The sequence below is a fragment of the Triticum dicoccoides genome, chromosome 7B (assembly GCF_002162155.2).
Source record: "Triticum dicoccoides isolate Atlit2015 ecotype Zavitan chromosome 7B, WEW_v2.0, whole genome shotgun sequence".
Classification (NCBI taxonomy): domain Eukaryota; kingdom Viridiplantae; phylum Streptophyta; class Magnoliopsida; order Poales; family Poaceae; genus Triticum; species Triticum dicoccoides.
The window spans coordinates 432,588,134-432,596,767 of NC_041393.1; positions in this window are offsets into that span (position 1 = coordinate 432,588,134).

Sequence of the window (8,634 nt, forward strand, 5' to 3'; positions counted from 1 at the left end):
GCTCGGGTGCTTCCCCACGACTTATTCCGGGATCCCCATTAGTGACGCGAGGCTCACGGTGGCCGAGCTGTGCCCCACAATGGGCAAGCTCCAGCACCGCATTGAGCCTTGGCAGGGGTAGGGGCTCTCCAAAGCAGACCGGATTGTGCTCATTAACTCGTCCCTATCCAACCTGCTCCTATTCATTATGAGCTTCTACAGCCTGCCTGAGACTCTGCACCATGAGATTGCCAGAGTTCAGGGGCGCTTCTTCTGGGCTGGTGAGGGTGATAAGCAGAGTACCATATGGTTCGGTGAACTGAGATCTGTAAGCCTCGCGATCAGGGCGGGCTCAAGATCATGTCCTCCAAACGCTTGAACATTGCCCTCCTGACTAGGTGGCTTTGGCGGATTGCGAAGGGAGAGAGTGGCTTATGGCTCTGCATCATCCGACAGAAATACCTCCGTGGCCAGCCACTCGCCTTATGTCGGTGGTCTGGTGGCTCCCAGTTCTGGCAATTCATCATACATCTTTTCCCAGTCCTCCGCATCAGGACCTCGATGTGGTTGGATCCGGCACCGCCACACTGTTTTGGTTCGATCGATGGGCTGGGTGTTGGGGAACGCAGTAATTTCAAAAAAATTCCTACGATCACACAAGATCTATATAGGAGAAGCATAGCAACGAGCGGGGAGAGTGTGTCCACGTACCCTCGTAGACCGAAAGCGGAAGCGTTATATCAACGTGGTTGATGTAGTCGTACGTCTTCACGATCCGACCGATCTCAACACCGAATGTACGGCACCTCCGTGTTCAGAACACGTTCAACTCGATGACGTCTCTCGTACTCTTGATCTAGTTGAGGCCGAGGGAGAGTTCCCTCAGCATGATGGCGTGGCAACGGTGATGATGAAGTTACCGACACAGGGCTTCGCCTAAGCACTACAACGATATGACCAAGGTGGAAATCTGTGGAGGGGGGCACCGCACACTGCTAAAGATCAACTTTTGTGTCCATGGGGTGCCCCCTGCCCCTGTATATAAAGGAGCAAGGGGGAGGCGGGTCGTCCCTCATAGGGCGCGCCCAAGGGGGGGATCCTACTCCTACTAGGAGTAGGTTCCCCCTTTTCCTAGTCCAACTAGGAGAAGAAGGAAGGAGAGGGGAAAGAGAAAGAAGGAGGGGCGCTGCTCCTCCCCCTAGTCCGATTCGGACTAGGCCCATGGGGGGGGGGCGACCAACCCTTGGCTTCCCCTCTCTCTCTCCCATAGGCCCAATAAGGCCCATTACTTCTCCGGTGGTTCCGATAACCCTTTTTGACACTCCGATATTTATCATGTGACCCCCGGGACTCATCCGGTGTCCGAATAACATCGTCCAATATATCATTCTTTATGTCTCGACCATTTCGAGACTCCTAGTCAGGTCCGTGATCACATCCAGGACTCCGAACAACCTTCGGTACATCAAAACACATAAACTCATAATACCGATCGTCATCGAACATTAAGCGTGCGGACCCTACAGGTTCGAGAACTATGTAGACATGACCGAGACTCATCTCCGGCCAATAACCAATACCGGAACCTGGATGCTCATATTGACTCCCACATATCTATGTAGATCTTTATCGGTCAAACCGCATAACAACATACGTTGTTCCCTTTGTCATCGGTATGTTACTTGTCCGAGATACGATCGTCGGTATCATCATACCTAGTTCAATATCATTACCGGCAAGTCTCTTTACTTGTTCCGTAATGCATCATCCCCGTGACTAACTCATTAGTCACATTGCTTGCAAGGCTTATAGTTATGTGCATTACCGAGAGGGTCTAGAGATATCTCTCCGAAACACGGAGTGACAAATCCTAATCTCGATCTATGCCAACCCAACAAACACCATCGGAGACACCTGTAGAGCATCTTTATAACCACCCAATTATGTTGTGACGTTTGATAGCACACTAAGTGTTCGTCCGGTATTCAGGAGTTGCATAATCTCATAGTTATAGGAACATGTATAAGTCATGAAGAAAGCAATAGCAATAAACTAAACGATCATAGTGCTAAGCTAACGGATGGGTCAAGTCAATCACATCATTCTTAATGATGTGATTCCGTTCATCAAATGACAAATCATGTCTATGGCTAGGAAACTTAACCATCTTTGATTAACGAGCTAGTCAAGTAGAGGCATATTAGTGACACTCTGTTTGTCTATGTATTCACACATGTACTAAGTTTCCGGTTAATACAATTCTAGCATGAGTAATAAATATTTATCATGATATAAGGAAATATAAATAACAAATTTATTATTGCCTCTAGGGCATATTTTCTTCAATCTCCCACTTGCATTAGAGTCAATAATCTAGTTCACATCGCCATGTGATTTAACACCAATAGTTCACATCACCATGTGATTAACACCCATAGTTCACATCGCCATGTGACCAACACCCAAAAGGGTTTACTAGAGTCAATAATCTAGTTCACATTGCCATGTGCATCCTATTTTTCTGTTCTTTCTCCATTTTCTTCTACGTTATTCGGTTTTTCTTCCTTTTCTTTGATTTTTATGTTCTTTTTATGTTTTCTTATCCATTTGTTTTCATTGTTTTTGTATTTGTTTCTTCGGTTTTAATTGTTTTTCTTGTTTCATTTTGTTTCTTTTATTCTTCTTCTTCGCTTTAGTCTAGTTTTCATTTTTTTTTTCTTTCTACATTTGTTTATTCCAATTTTCTTCTCCATTTTTCTTTTTCTTTTGTGTTTTCTTATGTTGGTTTTTGTTTACATTTTTTTACATGTCAAAAACATTTTTTGCATACACGTTCAACATTGCCCGAACGCTTATTCAACATTTTTCAAATACTTGTTCAACATTTTAGTAGTTATTCAATATTCTTTTAAAAGTAGTTGTTCAACATTTTAAATATTTATTAAAAAATTTCATATACTTGTTCAACATATTTCATATACCCATTCAACATTTTATAATACCCATTTCAATATTTTTTCAAATAGTTGTTCAACATTTTTAATACTTATTCAAGATTTTTAAACACTTGTTCAACAATTTTCAAATTCTTGTTCAACTTTTTCAAATACTTGTTCAACGTTTTTCGTATACTCTTCAACATTTTTCAAATACTCGTTCAATATTTTTCAATACTTGTTCAACATTTTTCAAATACTCGATCAATATTTTTCAATACTTGTTCAACAATTTTCAAATACTCGATCAACTTTAATATGTATTCAACATTTTTTAAATTCTTGTTCAATATTTTTCATATACTTGCTTCAACATTTTCTTATACCTATTCAACATTTTTTTAAATATTTGTCAACATTTTTCATATACTCGTTTCAACATTTTTTTAGTACATATTCAACATGTCTCAAATACTTGTTCAACTATTTGCATACATTTGTTCAACATTTTCCAAATACCGTTCAACATTTCTCAATACTTATTCAACATTTTTTAAATACTCGTTCAAAATTTTAATACTTAATTAACATTTTTCTATGTTTGTTAACCGACATTATTCAGGGAAAAACATGTGAAAACCGAGTAAAAAGTAAAACACAGAAAAAACATGTTGAATTAGACGGGTAGAAGTGAAGAAAAAGAAAAAGGGTTAAAACAGGAAAAGAAAGTAAACATGATAAAATCCAGCGCATGTTTACTTCTAGTAGTCCGTGCTCCCTATAGAGTACAACAAGTTAGGTCTTTCACGGTGGCTAGCAGCTTTGGGAAGGAACTTGTTGATCCAAGGGTCAATCCACCCCGAGCACCAATTTTTTAACTCTGGTTTTTTTCGATAATTCTCGCTATAGTGGACCGGACCGATATGTAGCGCTCTGCACGAGAGTTTCCCCTCCTCTCGCGTAAAAGTAAAAATACGGAAATGGGGTAGCCTGGAATTCGATACCTGGTCTCCAGGGCATAGTGTGGCGCTCATAGACACCATGCTACACTCGTGATTGTGTTAAAGTTGTTGGGCGCGACATACTTGACATATAAACTATCTGGGCCCACCCTATTTTTCTTTCCTTTCTCCATTTTCTTCTATGTTTTTTGGTTTTTCTTCCTTTCTTTGATTTTTTTGTTCTTTTTTCATATTTGTTTTTTCTTCTCCATTTGTTTTCATTGTTTTGTATTTGTTTCTTCAGTTTTAATTATTTTTCTCATTTCATTTTGTTTCTTGTATTCTTCTTCTTCGGTTTAGTTTAATTTTCATTTTTTGATTCTTTCTACATTTGTTTATTCCATTTTTCTTTTTTCTTTTGTGTTTTCTTATGTTGGTGTTTGTTTCACTCTACATTTTTTTACATGCCAAAAATATTTTTGTATACACGTTCAACATTGCGCGAACGCTTATTCAACATTTTTCAAATACTTGTTTAACTTTTTAATAGTTATTCAACTTTAAAAAAAATAGTTTTCAACATTTTTAATATTTATTCAACAATTTCATATACTTGCTCAATATTTTTCATATACTCATTCAACAATTTTTAATACCTATTTCAACATTTTTTCAAATACTTGTTCAACATTTTTAATACTTATTTAAGATTTTTAAACACTTGTTCAACATTTTTATAATTCTTGTTCAACATTTTCAAATAGTTGTTTAACATTTTTCATATACCCGTTCAACATTTTTAATACCTATTCAACATTTTTCAAATACTTGTTCAACATTTTTGAAATACCTGTTCAACATTTTACAAATATATGTTCAACATTTTCTAATACTTATTCAAAAATTTCAAACTTTTTAACATTTTAATACTTATTCTACATTTTTCAAATACTTTTTCAACATTTTTTAATACTTATTCAACAATTTTTCAAATACTTGTTCAACATTTTTCAAATGTGTTTTTGAAGAGTATTTTTTTGTAACACACACACACACACACACATAAAGAAAAGTACAAATTTGTTGCATGGATGAAAAAATAGTTCATGAAGTGAATATTCTACAACCAACACAGTTCATGTTCCCTTGATCTATTACTAGAGCACATTCCAAGGACTAGCCGGAGCATCTCTTAGCGAAGCGACCAGGTCTCGAATCCTGAAATAGGCCGGCACGCCCAGGGCCATGCACTCAACAACGAATTAGCCTACTAAGAAATATAACAAGGCATGCCTGCAACACGGCTGCTGCTTCAGCGGGAGGCTGCAGTACAATGGCTGTTGCGACGAGCCTACTAAGAAATATAACAAGGCATGCCTGCAGCACGACCGCTGCTTCAGCGGGAGGTTGCAATACATGGCTGCTACGACGAGCTAGCCTGCATCATGACAACTGCTTCAACCAGATTTGTCTAAAAAAACTGCTTCGACCGGATGGATTGCAGGACGGCCGCTGCTGTGACCAGCTACGATGCAACACGATGGCTGCTGCGATCGAGCCCGAGACAACAACGTCGCCCCGCAATAGCAGGGCAGTGGTGGAGCGTGAATCAAATATTAGGGGGGCCAAATGAGTGTATATGACATAGAAAAGGCTAGGGTGATCGGTGACGTCGGAGGATTAATAGAGCAATTAGTAGATAAGTAAGTGTATTTGGCAAAATTTTCTCCTGGAAGGGGGGCCAAGGCCTGGAATTGCCCCCACGACGCTTCTCCACTGTGCGCCGGTAACCTTTCCCGCAACTTTGCAGCACCCGAGCAGAGCGCTTGCGGTATCGAGCTTCGTCGTTGTGATGTCGCGCGCATAGCACACGTAGCACTGGTGCACTAGCGCATGTCCCGCATTGCTCGGCCACACGGTCGTCGTCTTGGTAGCAACGTTATCAACCCTGCACTACAAAATTTGTTCTATTTTGTGATGTTTCACTTATGTCACTATAACTGTTTTCGTCACGAAAAATACACAGGTGAAGTTTTCCGGCCATCACCCCACCAGCACCGGAGCATCGTCATAGAAAATAAAATTTCGATGACACCACTTTTTTCGTCACACAAGATCACATTTTAGGCGACGAACCAAAAAATGTCACCGATGGCCATTTCGACGACTGCCCAGAATGTCACATATGATAGCCCAATCTGTCGCCTAAGACCTGTTTGGCGATGATAATCTCGTCACCATTGATTTTTCCGTGGATTTGATCGATCAAAGATTCTGACAGGTGGAGCTATCAGTTGTTGACGTGGCTTCTTTCATGTGGGTCCATCGTGGGTTTTATCACCGACTGCCCCGTCGGTAATAAGTCAGGCGTTAGTTTTGATCGGTCAACGATGCTGACATATGGACTGAAAAGATGCTGACATGGTTGCTTACAAGTGGGACCAGATGTTGGCGACGACATGCATTTATGTCATAATTACCGTCGCACGTAGTAATAAACCGGTAATTCATATATTATTAATTTTGTCAGCGTATCTGCATTTAATTTGTAATTTCAGGAAAATAGATACAAAATTCGATTCATTGTAATATGAGAATTCAAACATTCGCAATAGATATTTCATTATAAGTGAATCCTGACATTTTACAAGGAGAAGCAGAGGACATAGTCTTGAAGAATGGAAAATTAAGTCGACTATAAGCATGAGGCCATCGATGTTTTTCATACGCTGTCCTGTGCTGACTACATGGACTTTCTCAACAGGTGACGAAGCATTGCCTCCATATGTCTTTGCCTTTTTTCAAATACAGTGGATTTCTTCTGCTGATCCATCTTGAAATCTTTAATCGCTTCTAGCTTATTCTTCTTGAGTTCTTTAATTTCTACTATCTAGGAAAAATATATTTCATTCAGCTCTTAATGTAACATATCAATTTCCTTTATTGCATCTCCCTCCTGAGTTGTAATGTTGTGTTCTAGCTCACGAATGTGTTCACGAGAGGATGAAATCTTCAGGAGGAGGATGAGATGCCCATGCTCGAAAATAACATGCCCATGAGTAGAATCGTTTCGGTCTACTTGACACGGACATGATGCCTATATTCATGATCATCGCCTTAGATATCATCATAACTTTGCGCTTTTCTATCAATTGCTCGGCAGTAATTTGTTCACCCACCGTATTATTTGCTATCTTGAGAGAAGCCTCTAGTGAAACCTATGGCCCCCGGGTCTATTTTCCATCTTTTAAGTTTCTGATCTACTATTTTTCAATCTTTTACTTTCCGATCTATAAATCAAAAATACCAAAAATACCAAAAAATATTTACTTTATCGTTCATCTATCTCTATCATCTCTCACTTTTGTAAGTAACCGTGAAGGGATTGACAACCCATTTATCGCGTTGGGTGCAAGTTGTTTGATTGTTTGTGCAGGTATTCGGTGATTTGTGCGTTGTCTCCTACTAGATTGATACCTTGGTTCTCAAACTGAGGGAAATACTTATCTCTACTTTGCTGCATCACCCTTTCCTCTTCAAGGGAAAAACCAAAGCAAGCTCAAGAAGTAGCACGAATAATTTCTGGTGCCGTTGCCGGGGAGATCTACGCCAAGTCAAGACATACCAAGTACCGATCATAAACTCTCATCTCTTGCATTACATTATTCGCCATTCGCCTCTCGTGTTTGTCTCCCCCACTTCTAAAATGATTTCCAAAAAGATCTGCCTTTTCTTTGCCCCTCTTTCGTTCGTCTTCTTCTTTTGCTTTTTGTTCGCTCGTACGTTAGATCGCTTGTCTTGCTCTAATGGCTAGCACTTTTACCCCTCCTTTGTCTCCCGACTTTGAGGTTCTTCACTTCAAACAAAGACAAGGACAAAATTTAAAGGATGCTCGGTATAGGATGATAGAGTCCTATCACAATTGCACTATAGAGGGGGATTTTAAGATTTTACTTCGTAATTTTTATGTTGGGCTAACCATGTCCCATAGGCAACTTTTGGATTTCGCTGCTAAGGGGAGTTTTATTGAAATTGTTCCCAACATTGGTTATGAGATAATAGAAGGAATAGTGGGAATATTACCCCCACGAAAGGGATTACATCACACTCAAGAGGGAACGCAAGTTTTTGAGAAACTATGTGAAGTAACGAAAATTTTGCAAAAATCTCTTGAAGCCCTCAAAAATGTTAGTGGAAATCTCCACCGCATGAATATGTTGATTACTCTTTGCAATAAGCGGTTGGATGCTTTAGATATAAACATTTCTGAATATGAAGAGAAACGCAAAGAACCTCCTAGGTTTGAGCAAAACTCCATTAAAAAAATAAATACCAAAGATGACAATATCTAGATCTATTCGTGTTTTCTATGCCTAGCTAAGGGCGTTAAACAATAGCGCTTGTTGGGAGGCAACACCAATTTTATTTTTGTTCTTTGCTTTTTGGTTCTGTTTTGCTTTGAATAATTCATCTAGCCACTGGTTAGATGTGGTTTTGTGTTTAATTAGTGTTTGTGCCAAGTAAGACCTTTAGGATGTCTTACGGTGATAGTTGATTTGATCTTGCTGAAAAACAGAAACTTTTGCGCTCAGAAAAACAATTCTATTTTTTAACAAAAGCATGATATAATATTGATTCTTTTTGCATAAGATTAATAAACAAATTGCTTAGGTTGTCCTAATTTTTGGAGTTACAAAAGTATTCGAGAGATACAGATTACTACAGACTATTCTATTTTTTGACAGATTCCATTTTCTATGTGTTGTTTGCTTATTTTG